Here is an 18,422-nt window from a genome sequence, read left to right as displayed (position 1 = left end):
TTTTATGACGCCGTTCCAGGCCGCTGGCTCCCAGATAGGCGTAACTGCTGAAAGTCGGAATTTATGGTTGTTGATCGACCGGAGTCTGTGTTTTGAGCCCCAAGAGATGAAGAACTCGGGGCTATTTGCGCTTTGATAGAAAGCCCCAGTTCAGACATAGTGCAGAAAGATCGCTTTCTGGGGACCAGGAAGCTATTTATTATGAGAGGATATCCGATGAAAATACGGGACGTCGGTGATATTTGGAGAGAGATCTATAAGTCACTGGAGATATTTTTGCTGAGCTAATATTTTAGCCTTACTTTAGCTTTTTCAAAATTTCTTGTTTGTTTTTATCGCTAGCTGCGATGGTAAAAGTGGTGTGATTCCGTTTTGTGCATTAGTGTCTAGTTTATTCGTATATGAAAGAGTTCTTTTGAGTTTGCTCTTCGGAGCATGGTCTAGCAATAATTCTATTTTTCAAGAGAGAGAAATAACCTTATATTCATAAGTAGTCACAAATTCTGTTATGTTTTGTACTGCATTTATTTTGCTTCATAAATAATAAATAACAAATGCACGAACCGCAAAAGCAAATAAAACAAAATTCGTCAATATATTTTTAACTCATTTTCAGTTTTTTGGAAAATACTGAAAGGCATAAAGATGCAACATTGCGAGGGAAAATGTAATTAGTATTAAGAAACAGAATTATAATGTTGAACACGAGAAAAATAAATAAATAAATAAATAAAAATTAATGAAAAAAAAATAAATAATTAAAAATAAATTTTTAAACAATCTTTAAGAAGTATGTGGCCAAATATGAGGAATCTGAAAGTTTGACCATGATAATACTATAAATGATGGCATAAATAACATATGGCTGGTTTTGAGTCCCATTTCAAAAGAGGAGTCATAATCCTCGAAGCTCATTAAATTGTTGAGGATAAGGATAATGAATATATAAGAAAGTACAAGCAATTGCAACATTACGTCGCTGCCAGGTTAGGTTTGCCCCAATTATAGGTAATATCACAACAATGAAGGTATGGTTTAATTTTTTCGTGTAGTTGGTAGTGTAATATTTTCTGGTTCTAAAACTCAGAGCAGACAGCTGGTGTCTTGGTCTTTACCAGTCCTCGATGTACATCGTTGAAAGTTCTCGTTCAATGTTTCACCAAGAAATGGTGCTCCTTTAGTCACAACGATCATTCGACATTAAGGGGTCTCGGGATCCTTAAAATGTTATTAAAATTTTAGTTTTAAATAAAAGCTGACAATCTTTTATTTAAAACTAAAAAAAACCGCAAACAGTAACATTTTTTGATATTAAAATAAATAAAAATAAATAAAATCCCCTTTTTCCTCACGTTAGAAAAATATCGCGTAACAGCGTGCACTCTCGCTTACTGTATATAGAATTATAATATCAATTTTAAAGTATTGCCATATACCTCGTTCAAGACTTAAACCTAAACTTAAATAGAAAGAAAAAAATGTATTTATTTTTTAAAATTTAAAAAATAAATACGAAAAATTTTAACACTACATAGTTTGCAATATCAACAACAGCAGTAGTAACGCCATATTTTCGAACTTAGACCAAAATCGTGAACAAACATCAACGAAAGGCAATGATTAGGTATTTAAATACCTAATCGATAAATAAGAGTATGGCCAAAATACCAATAAGCCTATGGGTACTTTTGTATTTATTTTTTGAAATTTAAAAAATAAATACGAAATTTTTTAACAGTAGTAGCAATATCAATAACAGCAGTAGCAACACCACATTTTCGAGCTTCTACCAATATCATGAGCAAGCGTCAACATACGGCTTCAGGATCAATGAATAAGCTTTTGTGGGAGACTTCTTAAATCATCCAGAAATAAGCTCTACTCTGAGCGAGTGTCTGTTATTTTAACGTGTCATTTAAGACTAGGGATACTTGATCCCTAGAGATGCATGATAGCCAAAAATGTACCAAAATCATTAAGTAGAAATTTGAAACCTGACAATTATATTAAAGTTATACTTGTACATAAAAACTGGCAACATTTTTTTCAGCCATTTTGTTTTAGCTCAAGAAATGATCGTCTGAATGTGACACTTTTTTTTTAGGAAAGCCTTCCGAAGTTTACATTATCCGTTAAATACAACTTAAAAAAATTTCCGAAGTGTAATGTTAAAGTATAGACAGTCTTTAAAAATTGAGACATATTTTTAGTAAATTGCCACTGATTGTTAATAATAGAACAAGTATGTTTGTGAAAATCGCATATTAAGGATACTTGATTCCTTCGTTTAGAGGGATACACGATCCCAGTATCCATATGACAATATAAACGCATTGAAAACAATATAAATGTTGTTTACTTAGTTGACATTAACTTTAAACGCTCAAAACCATGTTAACATAATAAAATTAATCATAATTTGAGTGATAGATTTAAACAATCACTACTGTAAATATGCTAAACAATTGAAATATCAATTCGAACTTGTAACCCACATAACACCTCAAACATCGAAACATAAACTAACTCTACCGATAAATTATGTTCTGATCAGCCAAACGAGCTTGAAAAAGTTGAAATAGCTGTCTTTGTTTGAACGGTAAAATAAATGATTTAACTATAGCTAGATTTACAACAAAAAAGTGAGTTGCCCATTAGTTTGACCCATTAGCGGATAGAATGCAAAGTTGGATTTCTAGAGTTTGAATTAAGTTTTCTGAAGCGAAAAGGTAATATGTTTAACCAATCTATTTTTCCTGAAAAATTGACAAAATGTGTTAAGCTGCACACATCCAGTTGGGTTGAGCGGAACTTAAGGAACTACAACAAACCATTTTTTTTGCATTTGAATTTTCAGGTTTTGAAAACATATAAGCTAGGCTTTCTATTTTATGAGTACGCTGATACTTACTGTTTTTTTCCTCCTTTTTAAAAATTAATTCAAATGATGAAACTCTTAATTTTATTGTTGCAAGACAAGAAGCAAATAAAATGATTTTCGTGCTTGTCATCCTATTTTTTTTTATTGTTGTTTTTTATTATTGTAATTTTAATTTCATTACGCTACTTTAAAAAATTGTTAGTTTTATTTATAAATATAGTATTTTTTTATTTTTGTTTACAACTGTATTCGATAATAAATAACTTATCAAAAGCATCATAAGTTCATTAAAGTTATGTACGTTTTTTTTACAAATGTCTAGTGAAATTTGAAACTATGTTATTTTGTGTTCACATTATTATAATCTAATAAAGAAAATTAAAATTGTGTTTTTTTTTTATAGAAACAATATGTAGAAAACTAAAATCCATAAATAAATTGCCAATCTAATGAAAAGTCTATGTATTTTCTCAGTGGGATCAAGTATCCCACATGAAGGGATCATGTATCCCTAGATTTAGGGATACATGATTCCTTTATGAAATTTTTGAAAAGAAATATTTTACCAAAACTATCTGTTTCATTTCAACTAAAAAAAAAAAGACACTGTCAGATAAGGAAAAAAATTACCTTTCTTCACGTACTTTTAAAAAAAAAAAAAAAAAAAAAAAAAAAAAAAACTCATATTTTGCTGCAGAGAAAGAAGTTGAAAACTAAAGTGGGGATCAAGTATCCCCAGTCTCCCCTACATACATTTGAATGTAACAAAACGAAGGGGCAAAAAATGAAGAATCTAAGCACGCAGAGTTATGTATTATCGTTTGACCTATGAAGCAACTAAATCTTTCAAGCAAGGGAAAAAAGAGAAAAAAAGGATTGTAACAGAATAACATTTTATTTCGAAATTCTCATTCGAGAAATGTAATTGACACTGAAATTCAATGTCCTGAGCAGCACAATTCTTCTGGGAAAGACATAAAAACGGATAATATTAATCCTTTTTCACGACAATGGGAGATTTTTTTCTCTGCCAGCGCGAAATATTATAAGTTAGCTAAAGCGATAAATAATGACTTACTCTCACTTCAGGCGAAATTCTTTTTCATCTAGCTAGATTTTTCACACTAAGATTATCTAAAACTCCCGAAAGGTATAAAAAATCATAAGAGCAATTTATTTTCCTCTAGTATGGTTCCTGATACAAGAAAGTCTAAGAAAGTTCTTTAATCTTCAACTGTGTGACACAAAATGAGTTTTTTCTTTTCTTTTATGAATCTTAGATATTATACGATTCACATTACGAGTTTAATATCTGCTAGAATATTGAAATTAAAAATGTATTGCATTAAATGTTTTTAGTGATGATATTTAACGCTATTTTGAAAAATACGTAACAAAACTTAACAAATGTGAAGAAGAGAAATATTTAAAATTTTTAAAGTTAAGAAAATTATAACAAATTTGAATATTTTAAACTGTAATTTAAAAACATTAGTAGCATTATAACAGCAGCAAACGCAGCGTTGAAAATGCACAAAGTAGCAACTGATTTCTGCCACGAGTTTTGGAGCATCAAAGAACCCTTTTTTTTTCAATCCAAAAAAAAGTGTAAGCTGTTGGATGTAACGGCATCCAAACTGTTAAGTAAAATTGTTTTGCACTGAAAAACTTCAAAACATTTTTCGTTTGATAAAATGAGCTCCTAGAAACCTCGAAACACGTGCCTGTAATCAATTTCTAATTCTTGCAGTTTCTACGTTTCCTACTTTTATGTTGCTGCAGAAAAGTATTCATTTATTTTTTCGAATTTGTAATATGCATTTTGCGCAGTTTAAAGTTGTTAAGCTATTATGAAGTTGATAAAGAAACAGTTGGAAAATATTTTAAACATATTTCAATTAAGGCATTCAAGTACTCAAATTTTTGGATTTTCAATTTCCGAGTGGAATTCCAATGTTTGCCGAGGCCGAATGATGATAATTTTGCCGAATGGAAATCGAAATTTCTCCAAGCGATGGTAATTTTTCCTAACAGAACTCCAAATGTTGCCGAATGATGATAATTTTGTCGAATCATCAAACTATTTGCCGAACAAGGAAATCTTTCGGAGGTCACGGTGACCTCACGCGATCTCCCATCGGGGAGCAACTGATTTCAACTTGAAAATGCAAAGTTTTCATTTCGTTTCTTGCACGCTGGTTGTAACTTCTTTAAATTTTTACACAATGGGAAATTTGTTCAAGCCAAATTAAAAGCATCAAAATACTTAAACATTTTGAAATGTATTACTTTCTTCATGATGATGAAAATATATTACTATTTCTCTAAAGGTCATCAAAAGTAGTTCGAAACTCTCAAATTCCAAATGCCCTTCATATATCAGAACAATACAAAGAATGAGGAAGCCAATTTTACGTTCTAGTAGGGCGTAGACTGTAGACCAGCAGAACACAGCTTTTTGAGAGTTGGAAACGATCGTCTTCATGATCTTTCTGCAACGATATTCGATAACACCCTACAACAAAACCGCAAATTATAAATGACGACACCTTTTCTGTGACAGTGACCTCCAAAATAGAGCTGGAACTCTACTGCGAGGAGGGCGGAAAGCGGATTCGAACTTCCGGCAACTCGGAAGAGGTTCAAGGTTAGGAAGAACCTCGTTTTCCTTCCAACCTACGTCTGTTCACCATTGCTCAAGAGCACATCGCACGTGTTTACGACTTTGTTCCATATTACCTCTTTTCCAGACAGGACAGTGAACTGAATTCTTCCTTTCTATCGTGGGTTGTTGGAAATAGTTTAGTCTATTCATAACATTATTTTTTTGAAAATTTTTTCAAAAGAAAAATCATTGTTCTAATGACTCAAATCCTGGAACCAACCCTTAAACTAGGTAGTATTAAGAAATAACGAAGATAAGTACATAAAAATTCTTTAAAAATGAAAATAAACCTCAAAACGTGTGGCTGGTGAATTCATTTTTGAAGAGTCATAACCTCAGATGCTTTATTTATAAAACCCACCTTATTTCAAACTACAGTGGATTCCCTCTATCCGAACACTCTCTAATGAGAACACCCCAATATTCCGAACACATTTTGATGATCCCAGCATACACATATGCATTATCCAGACTCTATAATGAACACCTCCATAATCTGGACACTTTTGTTCGGCCCCTTGAGTGTTCAGAATAGAGAGAGTCCACTGTATTGATTCTAACTCAAATATTATAGATTAAATTGAATGAACATTTTTGTTCAAATACTCCATAAAATAGCAATCTGTTGTTTTGTCATTCGACAAATGACAAGATGTGAAAATAACAAAAAAAAAAAAAAAAAAAAAAAAAACAGGGAACCGCTAGTGTACCTTTTCCATTGTCTTCGTTAACTTGTACCAAGAAAAAGCGTGAAAAACTTCTAGAATGATGTGAGTACAGGGTGGCGACAGGAACTGTGAAAAAAAGTTCCCTGACTTTTCCCTGATTTCCCTGATTAAGTTCACCAAATTTCCCTGATTTACGTTACCAATGATAATGGTTTTCTTTCTTTGCTCTACTTGAAATCCATTGTATGTTTGTATTAAATGCAGTATTTTAAACGTTTTAAGTTGTGTAAAGTTGTTGAACTAAAGATATATTTTAAAAAGATGTTACTTTTTTAATAAAATGGTTTTAAAAAAAAACAAGACAATTTTTTTGGAAGGAAAGAAAAACCAACAAAACAGTATATTAAATTTTTATACATGGAAAGATTATAGAAAATTAAAAAAAAAAAAAAAAACTTCACTTCCAGAAACCACTTAGCATAAGAAATTTAAGAAACTATTAAAATTACTCTTAAAAACATATGTGTATTTATGATAGAACTAAAAAGCAATTGAAATTATTTTGAACTAAGTTTTCAAACAGTATAATAATTGTTGCAAGAAACAATAGTGAAAGAATAGAAGTGATGTAGTTATTCTTATCTAACTAATTGACATATTTATGCAAAACAGATGAAACCATTTGACATCCATTCATAAGGAGCTTTTCTCTAATCAAAAATATAGGTTTTAATGAATGAATACAGCATTTTAACAATAAAAAAATAAAAATATTTACTTAAGTTCACAAGTTAACTCTATTTCAAATGATTTCAGTATGTAACGAAAAAAATCTTAGATTGCTTTTGTAACAAACAACTTTGAATGCAAGAAAAAAAAAAGCAATTAGTTAATATCAAAATATATAAAAGAATACAACTTGGTTATAAAATTAAAAAATTACTTAAGTCTGAAGAAAAGAAAACCTTTATAATCTGCGGTGACAACAAATAGTATAACGGCCAAAAACAAAGTTCTTTTAATTGAAAGTTCTATTTTAGCAATTAAATTAAAAACCCAAAGAAGTAATAACTTTTAAGCTTTTATAGTATTAATTTAAAAACCAAAGATTTCTTCTTGAAATCGTGATTACAGTACGCTAATTACTTCGAGACAATGGGATAAAGGCAACGGAGCTAAGGCATTAATGAAGGCTTCCTCTTTGCCTGTATGGTTGTTTATTTTACGTAGCATTGAAAGCGTAAAAGGAAATTTCAAGCTAGGTAAAATAAACAACCTAACAGACACAGAAGCAATCTTAATAAGTTCATCCTGTGGTTAATAAGTAAGATTCAATACTTTGACGTTGAAGAAAAAAGATGCACAAATATGGGGCAGTGTATAATCGCACCTCATTAATTTTACTTTTTTCGAACAGATAATTGGCGGAAAATGCGTAGGGAATTAGAGTATTTAATTTTGTAGAGCAAAAAAAAAAAAAATTTTTTTTTTCCTTCATGAAATCAATTTTCCCTGATTTTTTGTTATTTTTTCAAAATTCCCTGATATTTCCCTGATTTTTCCCTGATTAATAAAGTTCCCTGACTTTTCCCTGATCTCCCTGATCTGTCGCCACCCTGGAGTATGTCCATTAGCAGCAAAAAATATTCTCTTGATTTACTGGATGCAAAGACGAGGGGTTTCCAAAAAATGAGTTTCCCAAAGAGTACGGGAAGGTGCCAGGTAAAATCTGAGAGCACCCCCTGAGCACAACTGTTCCCTTAACTCACGACTTCCCTCGCCACACTTCACTGCAGTTTTGGCTCAGCAACCGTCCAAGATAGAGGTTCTTATTGTGGACCCCGCCAAGTTTGATATTCGTTCGGTAAACCCCTTTTTGCACGCCAAAGGGATTCCACCCGTGGATATTCATTTTTGGTTGACAAAAATGTACAGCGACAAGTGTTCAATACGCTCGAAAGTGGCGCAAGGAGTGTAATGGCAGTTGGAAGGAAGTTCACAATTAAGGACGGAATGAAGACCGTCAGACTTTGGATGGACTGCCGTGGCACACCCATATTGCAATCCGGACCTTGAACCTAATGATTATCACTTGTTCCCCTAGTTGAAGGAACACTTGGGAGGCCAACGTTTCCGGAGAGACGACGAAGTCAAAGAAGAGGTGAAATGCTTCCTCAGCGTGTTGGCGGTGAAGTTCTACTCATTGAGATACAGAAATTTTATCACTGTGAAAAAATGCGTTGAGAAAGATGGTGATCATGCATAAAAAATTGAGCATGTTTCATTTTTCTAACGATGAAACTTCAATGAGAATAAACAATGTTATCTATTTTAAAAAAAATGATGGATATCTCATTTCTGGATTAACCCTCGAGTATTTATGTGTATATCTTTGACTATAAGATATCATAGTACACAGATCGATCCAGTGGTTTGAAGTCGTCTTCCATTAAACTTGAACTGACTTTACAATAAACATTTCGGGAACGGCGTGTTCCAGCAAACTACAATAACGCATTTATCATTTGTTTTGGTAGATTTGTATTTCGTCTGACCAGGTAGGTTATACAAAAAGAAATATATTCAGCGAAAGTTTTCCAAGCGGATTAAGACAGAAGAAGTTGGGAGTAACTCTCAGAGGATCACTTTGCGGAGGAAATACATGATTTTATGTTTTCCGACACAGATGAATGGAGCAATAAAATCCAGAGAACGGAACTATGCTGCTTTTCAGAATTTCTCTCCCCTAAGATTACTGTTAAATCCCTCGGGCTGAATCACTTTTTGAACGAGCGCGCATGTTCGACATGATAAACCATTCGGATGAGAAAATGTATCTTTATCGACTCAGCTTTCTTTTCTGGAGGTTGTTTTTTACGGTTCATTTTGTGAAAGGAAATTCTCGGAGTAGTGCTTCCCGTAGCTTGGATAGCTTTTCTTTGAGTAAGGAAAGGAATCTTTGCTCATAAATTCGGGAGAGTTTTTAGTAAATTTGTCGCTATGGTTTAATATTTAGACACATTAAGGATATTAAAACCTGAGAGAATAAGAATAATAAGAAAAATATTTGTCTACAATCCACAAACGCAAGCAAACATATTATACAATGTGCACCTGTATTGCAACGGATTTTTATTAAGCTTTTCCACTTTAAATAAATATTTTAGCTTTAAAAAGTTACTTTTTTTAAGCTAATATACTGATGAGTTGGTAGCTTAAATGGTTTGGGCATTAATTGACGGTTAAGTTTACTGTTTAAACAAGAAACTTTTGCATTTATTATTTATTTTTTACTATTAAAGAATAAAGTAAATTTATATCGTATTAAAATTTAAGTATTTTATGTACAAACAAAATTTTAAAACTTTGCTTTTAATTTTTCCTATGACGCCGTTTTAAATGTCTTTTTATTTTTATTTTTAACTTATTAAAAAAAAAAAACCGTATTTTCAACTGATTATGTAAGTTTTTGGTATTTTAAGCATAGAACTAAAGGTAAATCTCAGGCTCCATTGTATACTTTTAAAAATATTCTTTTCTTGATAACTGGTACGTGATATTTTTATCGCCTTTTTTTTGCTCTTTCTATCCACATGGTACAAAATTTGTGTATGTGCAACGATTCATTTTTTTAACATTTTAATTATCTCTTATGTATACGTCAGTGTTTTTTATTTGAGTTTTATTTAAGTTTATTGTGTTTTACTTTTTATGTATCGTATTTCTCTTCTTCTTTTGGATTCCACTTTAATAACTAAAATATTTTAGTTTGCCATTCTTTTGTGGATTTCTAAGATTTAAGAGCACCAAAAAGAGTAATTTTACTAAAATTCACCAACGGAATGTCTTAGGGTACTGTCGTGCTAAGCATAAAAATTGCATCTGCACTTTTTGTCAAAACTTGAGTTACGGTCACTAGGTTTTTCTTTGTCACATATTTCACTTAAACAGTACAATTTTTTATGATCATTTGTCTATTAAAAATATTTAAAAAAAAAAAATGAACACTTAAAAAGTTGCATCTGAAACAAATACATGGAGAAGCAAAACTGAAAAAGAATTTTTCTAATTTTGACCTCAACTTTGCGCTTTGTAAGGCAGTAAAAATGTGAGAATAATGCATTTACTTTTAATTTTTATTTCAATAATATTAGAAATTTGTACGTTTCACACAGAGAAGAAAAAGAATTTCCAAATGTATTAATATTCAAACATAAGAATAATCTGGTTGCGTATTATAAAGATAAATATTAAATAACTGATACGTATAATTAATAGTAATAAATTGCTCATTATTTGATCATAAAGTGCACTTAAAAATCAACAAAGAACTGCAGATATTTTACAAATAAGAGAATTTTATAAACATTTTGTTCTTAAAACAGAGCCACCTTGAGTTTAAGCTAGTGAATTTAGATTTTACGTAACATTTATTAGACTTCCTCTTTAGTTTAAAACAAGTGTAAAATTCAATTTATCAATGTAGTACAGATCCAAAATTGCTTCCGGTATATGTTATTGTTGATGAAATAATCAATAACTTTGTTTGAACTTAATCGCACTTCAATTGTTCTCAAGCGCTCCAAACTCATAAATATACAAAAAAAAAAAAAAAAAAAAAAAAAAAAAACTTTTTTTAGAGTCAAAAGTATGCCGTTCTTCAAATAATCTTCTTGCTCTTCCATTAGCAAGTTATCAAGCAAATAAATTCTGTATCGTATATAAGTAGATCTCAATTATATAATATTTAAAATATTAATAACAATAACTTTATCATTTAATAATAACAAAATTAATTTTTGTGTTAGAAAAAAACATTACAATATGAGTATCAGTTTTTGGAAATTGCTTGTTTTATCATATTCTTTGATTCTCAGAGGTAATTTTTTCTTCACTGCAATATACTACATGTGTCACTAGATAATTAAAATATTACTAAGCAGGTGGCGCTAAAATCAGAATAAATATTTGAACATTGCACTTTGCCCCACGTTCCCCTATATCTTTGACCATAAGATATCATAGTACACAGTTGGAAGAAAAATATCAGGTAGTGGGGGAGAGGGGGGGGGGGGAAACGCATCTTTTTATTAATTAAATGTTATGACCAAGGTCGTGCACAGGGAGGGGGATTAATTTATAAATGAAAGTTTGTTAATCACCCCACAAAACTCCTCAATCGAAGAAAAGACAAAAGTAAGAAAATCACCCCTGAAATATTTTGACAACAAAATTGCCGGTTAAGAAATTAATGAATCAACAAAGTAACGTCGGCGTCGTTCAAATAATGCGTTGACGTAGAAGTATGCGATTAAAAAAAGCTCTACTAATTAGGATATTCAAAATATTATTTGAAAAATTAATACATGTAAGAATTATAGTACAGTTAACCCCCCAAAAACACGATTACTTTATTCGATGTTCTTTGAAACCAAATTGCTCCAACTTACTAGAAAAAAAAAAAAATATATATATATATATATATATATAATAATAATAATAATAAAAAATTAAAGTTTTCTTGCTCTTCCACTAGCAAGTTATCATTAATTTATTAATGAAAGTTAGTAAAGAATCAGCCCACAAAACTCCTCAATCGATGAAAACACAAAAGGAAAAAAATCACCCCAGAATGTTTTGACAGCAAAATTTGCCGATACAGAAGTGGATGAATCGACAAAGTAACGTCGTTCAAATAATGCGTTGACGCAGAAGTATGCGAATAAATAAAGCCCTACTAATTAGGATATTCAAAATATTATTTGAAAAATAATAAATGCAAGAATTATAGTACAGTTAACGCCCCAAAAACACGATTAAGTGTTTCGGTGTTCTTTGAAACCGGTGTTGCTTGAACTTAGAAAATAAAAAATAATGTATTATAACAAAAAAAATAATAAGATAAAAAAATTACAATTTTGCCTTCACTGTAAAAAAAAAAAGAAAAAAAAAAAAACCAATTTGTAACCTTATTTCATAAAATCGTGGCATCTTAGCTGCCTCCACTGCTCTGGAGGAACTTAATTGATATAACTGGTGTAAAGTTACACATCGCTAGTGGAAGGTTACACCATGCTAATGCAACGATAGCGTAACGTCTCAGTAACTTCTGCGTAAGGTTACACCAGAATTTTTTGTATGCTTACAGAAAAATTGCTTGAAAGGTTACACATTACCAAAAATTAACCTTTCATCTGACTTTCTTGAAAGGGTACTCATTTTTAATTGTAAGTAGATACTTCAAGTCAACTATTTGATGGTTTAAACTATCCAGGTGCATTAAATGATCAAGTAATAACTTCCTTATAAGTTTTAAATTATAAAAAAAAGTAGGAACTATACTCGAATTTCGCTATGACAGTATTAAAAAAAATCATCCTAGAAACCCTTTCTTTACATCTCTCGTTTTAAATTATTCGTGTATTCAATACTTATCAAGTTCATGCTGTTTCACAACCAATATACAATAACTATTTATTTATTTTCATACACAAACAATACATTTTTATTGCACTAAGAGATGAAGTACCTGAGTGGTGTCCGAAACCACAACGCGAATCTCACAGACGGGTCGCAAAATAAGAGCTTTGACCGCTGGGCCACAAAGATCGGTTTTCTTTTCGCTAAGAAGAATTTACCTGCTTTGCGCTGATTCCGATCTTTACGCATGCGCTTTGAATTCTACGAAAACCATTGTGCAAGGTTCTCCCAACAATGTGAGTTTTTTAAACAATGATACTACACACTTCAGAATTCGCGTAACGGTACATATTAATACTGGTAACCTTGAGCATTTTTTTTACAGTGTTTGATCATAACTCTCTATTTTATCAAGCATATGGCAAATTTCGAAATAAAATGTGTCAAATAATACAGGCATTTTATTCTTTGACTCAAAAATCGTGCATTTTGAAACCGTGACATTCGGGGGAAGGGTATCCGTGTTCTTCGAAAGTACCGTGCACTTCGCAGATTAATTGCACATTTGTGCTCCATCTTCGATTGAATGAAAATTAATCCAAACATGATTGTATACCACACCTGTGGCACGCAATTATTTTTAGTCCCGACTACTTTCATTTTCAAGATCAACCAACTCCAAATCATTTTCCGTCTCTTGCAGTCTTCAAAAATTTCAATTACGAAAGAGGGCTTACCGGCAGTTTCACAGCAGTGGATCTCCAAACGACGACGAAATTCTTCCACCAGTTACCACCAACGGAAGCGCCTCAGCAGGGTCCCTTTCCTTGCTGCACTCTGTGGAAAAAAAGATGCAAGAAAGGAAAGCATTACAATGACGCTAATTAGAAGAAGGATAACTCATAATTCTGCTGAAATTAATGGAAATCTCGTAGGTGTGTAGGAATTCTGTCATGCATCGCAGAGTATAGACTTTGATTAGCAGATATTAGCAATAAGGAAAGGTGATTGGTTCCTGGCATTTACACGCTTTCATTAAATACGCGGTATTTTGAAAGGAATTTGCACTCGCCGTAAGCTTAGGCGGCTTAATCATGTTCATTTCCGTTAATCTCTCGTTGCCTTGATCTGATAAAAAAATTCGTACAGGTATTTATTAGTAAATTATGCACTTCCCTTTGAGGTACATGAAGCTATTTTAATATTTGACATTTTGAGCCATTCCTTTGTTTAACTGCATACAATGGAGATTTGTAGTGGGTTTCCTTCAAACTAACGAAAATATTTTTACTGAATAAACATGAAGATGTTGGATGCTTAAAATGAATATTTCTTTAGAATATTTTTGGATGAAGACGCTTTGAAGTTTTTTTGATTATTTTTGGCATAAAATTAAAAGGAAATTTTCAGTAAGATTACTTAATAATCTTAACGTTTGATTTTTCTGTTATAAAATACTGTTATAAGAGTTATAAAGCATCATGCAACCGAAAACGCAGAAAGCTCTTGCGAAATCTGTTTTGAATGATTCTGTATTAGTGAGAATAAAATCTGAAATAACTGTTATATTATTTTATTTGACAATATCATTTAAAACATAAATTACTCTGCGCTGCAAAAAAAAAAAAAATTCTGTAACCATTTTTGCTGAGTTTTACGTAAAATGACCGCTGAATCCAAATACAATACCCGTTTCCTCTCACACCCATCATTTATTGGCGAAAGTCCCCCCTTTTATTTTTCAGATTTCGACAGTTTCATGGCCATTGTTTTCATTAGGAGGGGAATTGTGCATTATATTAACCATTCACAATTTCATGACAGACTATAGAGACGAGGGAAGCTTCATGGTAAAAACATTCGTAACAAGAAGGAACGTTTAGACGGATATTCTCCGTAAAACATTTTAAAAAAATCAAAGACGATCTATACAATTTTTATGGGTTTTTCTTTGACACTTTTTTCACTCATTTTTCATTGTAAAAACAGAGTATTGATCTCACTTCTATGAGCCCTATGCTCGAAAAAAATTCTCTTCAAAGAAAAAAATAAATATATTTAAAAAAAAAAATCTTAGAACCTTCGCGTGCTCAAGATATTAATAAAACACGCTTCCCATGTTACTTATGCTTATTCAAGTTATATTCACAGATATAATTAATATTTGAAATGAAAATACGCATCTTTATGATTTAACATTGTATATTTAATTTTCAGGGATGCACCACTTTCATCGTTTATCAATTCTTGATCTTTTAACTTTTTAACACCGACAGCGCCGGGAGGGTACTGTTGGTGCTTTAAAAGTAACATAAGAGCTAAAGATATCAGCTAAAGGGTTTTTTCAAGGCTCGAAAATTCTTCTTGACATTCTTCAGGAGAATGAAATTCTTTTTGGAGACGTAAATTATGCGAAAGCAAGAAAAAACATAAGAGCGATCAATTGTCTACAAAAAAATTAACTTTCTAAGGAAGAAATTGAATATGGCGGGAAAAGGAGAGAGAAATAACATGGTGATTTTTACTTTTAGGAATGCTTTTCATTTTGTATTTAAAAAATAATAAAACATTCAAATCTAGTATTTTGGAATTCCGAGTGCTTTTCTCTCCCCATTTTCCACGATGCAGAGATTTTTATTTTGAGTAAAAAGCTTAAAAATACACTTGACTAAACTCTTTAAGGTTATTTCAGGTGTTCAATGCATGAATAAACTGGCAGAGATGTTAAAAATAGCTTTGATTAGAACATTTACAACTAAAGATGTTAAAAATAAAATATTTTTTGCTTGCTGGATGGAAAGCTATATTTAGAAACCCGATGAGTTTCATTTTTCAGTGCACCGCACAAAAGGTTTTTGAACAAAAATTATTGCTTTTTAATTCTGAAAACTTTTAATGAAACCTTATATTTTTAAAGATTTTTTTTCGTCTATGGGTTTTGAAAAATATTTCCGTGTGACGTATGCAAATAACATTCTTATTTGCTGAACAGTCACAAGAAATATGGTCTTTAAAAATGTATGTTTCAAAAAAAAAAAAAGAGTGTTTAGCGAAATGCATGCATTTAAGTTAAATTCAAAGTAATTAAAGAGCACTTTTTGGAAATACCATCAAAAAGAGAAATTTTAATGCTTAGCATGAAGAAGAAAGTAAAAGGGATTAAACCTTACGCAAACTCAAAAAGTGAAACTTGACATTTTTTAGAACATGCACGGGTAATTTTTCCCGTTGCGCACGGTCGCTCATCTTAAGCGGTCACAAATCATTCACATTTTCGCGAAGTTTTTTCTTCTTTTAATATCAAATGAAGGTTTCCAACCGTACCTTACACTACGAACGACCTCCTCTGCCGAATCTTCATTTGCATAATAGGATCATGGTTGGAATTTTCAAACCCGGATCCGGAATCACATTGTTGTTCTCAGGTGGACAGTTTTTTTCCCCCAGTCCTCATTGGAATATTCTTGAAACCCTTTGATCATCTGCTCTTGAACTTGTCTATTGAGATTAATGCGGCCTGTCTTCTCAATTTCGAGATGCCATAGATTACTATTAATATTAATGATCTTTGAATGGACATATCACTTTAGAGCAATTTATCTCGAGTTCGATTCTGAAGAAATTATCAGTTGTGGCTTCTTGATTCATTAAAGAAAAGACGTTTCTAACTATTGGCAAATATGTTATCTTCTCATGTAAAAAACTCTAATTTGATAATTTTTAGCTTGAAGGGAAAACTGAGACAGTAACAATAATAAGAAAAATTTTTGTAGCGTATTTTATTCTCAGCCAAAGATTTTGAATGTTAGTTTGTTGCAAACTTTTATGGCAGATTAACGGAATCGAAAATCTTTCTGTGTGAAGGTTTGATTCTACGAATCTCATTCATGAATTTTTTAATACTAATTGCATAAACAGGCTGAAGTTGTAGTACTTAAATTCTCCATTCTATGCAAGTTACAAAATACGTAGAACAAAATACGAAGTACTTTGCTGCCCTCTCAGTAAAGTGTCAAAATGTGCCTGAATATTCGGTGAGCTGAAAAGTATAACTCTTAACAAATATATTGAGCTACAAGAATGCTTTTTGATCAAGTTACTATATCTATAAAAATATAATGTTTACTTAAACCTAATGTGTATTAATTTTCGACTTTTAGGCAGTTTGTTGAAAGAGCGTTCTTGTTGATTAGTGCATTTTTATATCCTAAAAACCAGTTCATTCTTCATGAAATAAGAAATTGTCGTAAATTGTCAGACATAAATACCTAATGGAAATTTTAGCTTGTTTAATAAATCTGTTAATGCGACAAAATTTTCTCTGAAAATGTGGAAGTAAAGAGGAAATATTTCGATTTTTTTAATGAAAATATTAGACAGTCAGACGTAAAACTTTACCATGTAAATTTGTCAACCTTGACCTTAGATATTTTGTGATTCTACGGGATCTCCTTGGCTAAATCTATATATTTTATTTGTTTCGGAAAAAATGCTGCGACAGTCTTCCCTCCCCCAGCATGAAAAAACCCAGATATTTTGTGAGAAGTAAGTTAAAAAATCAATCGCCCCCTCCTTGAAGCATTTCTGGATCCATCCTCGGGAAATGCTGCACTAGAGAATAACACAAATTCATACGTTTCATAATATTAAACCCTTCACCAAAATTTAAAAATTAAACATAATTTCAGAAATATCGCTCTCGGAAGACGCAGGAGCGTGGATCCTTTGAGCATTAAGTAGCGTTATACTTTAAAGCACATGCTGAAGTGTGAAGCTATCCCTTAAACTTGGAATTTACTTGAAGCTTTATAAACTAATCCATCGGTTTTAATTTAAATGATGGCGTGAAGCAGAATAAGGCTCAAATTGGGATAATGAGTGTCTTGCGTGATTATTCCTCAACTGGATGTTTTCCCGCTAATGCAAGTGGCGTATTTGCGTGAGATATTCCACCAAAATAATCCGTGCCTTCAGAAGCGGGCAGTCTCAAAAGTTTTGGAATGGAATCTGTTCCTAAACGAAGTTGAGGGATTACAGAAGTTTGGGTTACTTCACACGCTAATTATCAAAAGGAAATTTGCGTTTGAAGATTTGTTGTTTAAAGTAATTTGAATCAATCTTAATCATCGTTAAACTGTCTGTCGTGATTGCTTGGTTAGCTAACTGAAATGTTGGAACTGGTTGTAAAGGAATTTACCATATCAAGTACAACAAAGTCCTCAATACTGAAAACCTGGATGTGAGCTGAGAGGAATTACAGTTCATACAGCATACAATGAGCAAAAAGTTATTTACGCATATATTTCTTTTAAAGTAGTAAAAATCTGAAGAAATAGTCTAAAAATGCATTAAAACCGATTGATACTCTGTGAATAAGGTCGTAACCTGGCATCAAAAGTGACACAACACTCTCTCTCTCTCTCTCAAAAAAAAAAAAAAGTTTTACACAATATTACTTTTAACTTTTTTATTCACAAATACTACTCGTACAATGCGCGAAAAAATTTACAAAGTTTGCTCATTACTTACCTTAACTTAACTTAATTACTTAAGCCTTACTTTTTGCAAACCAAGCAACCATTTCGCTTGGAAAAGCTTCCCTCCAAGCAGGATAAACAATTTAATGGATGTATCCATATTTCTGATAAGTTGAAGGTGGGAGGAGGTTCTAATGGAAGTAGGTGTGATGAAAGAGAAGAGGGAGGCTGATAGTTTGGCAGATACTTGGCGCGCCAACTAGATATCTTAACTTTTCAAGGCTGAGGGTTTTTGGTTTTAGGATGAAGGC

At 31.8% G+C, this 18,422-nt stretch overlaps 1 protein-coding gene across 1 annotated transcript in view; it reads right to left on the bottom strand.

Moving 5' to 3' along the window:
* LOC129217070 (uncharacterized) overlaps positions 1-18,422 on the bottom strand; it is a 119,186-nt gene that overhangs the window by 87,266 nt on the left and 13,498 nt on the right. The window contains exon 2 of the mRNA XM_054851316.1: positions 13,372-13,471. The gene's annotated coding sequence lies outside the window, so the exon portion shown is untranslated. The remainder of the gene's footprint in view (positions 1-13,371; positions 13,472-18,422) is intronic.

The sequence above is a fragment of the Uloborus diversus genome, chromosome 2, assembly GCF_026930045.1.
Source record: "Uloborus diversus isolate 005 chromosome 2, Udiv.v.3.1, whole genome shotgun sequence".
In the NCBI taxonomy this organism is placed as follows: Eukaryota; Metazoa; Arthropoda; class Arachnida; order Araneae; family Uloboridae; genus Uloborus; species Uloborus diversus.
Note: the sequence above shows the minus strand (reverse complement) of the source record. Positions and strands in the feature narration are given on the sequence as shown.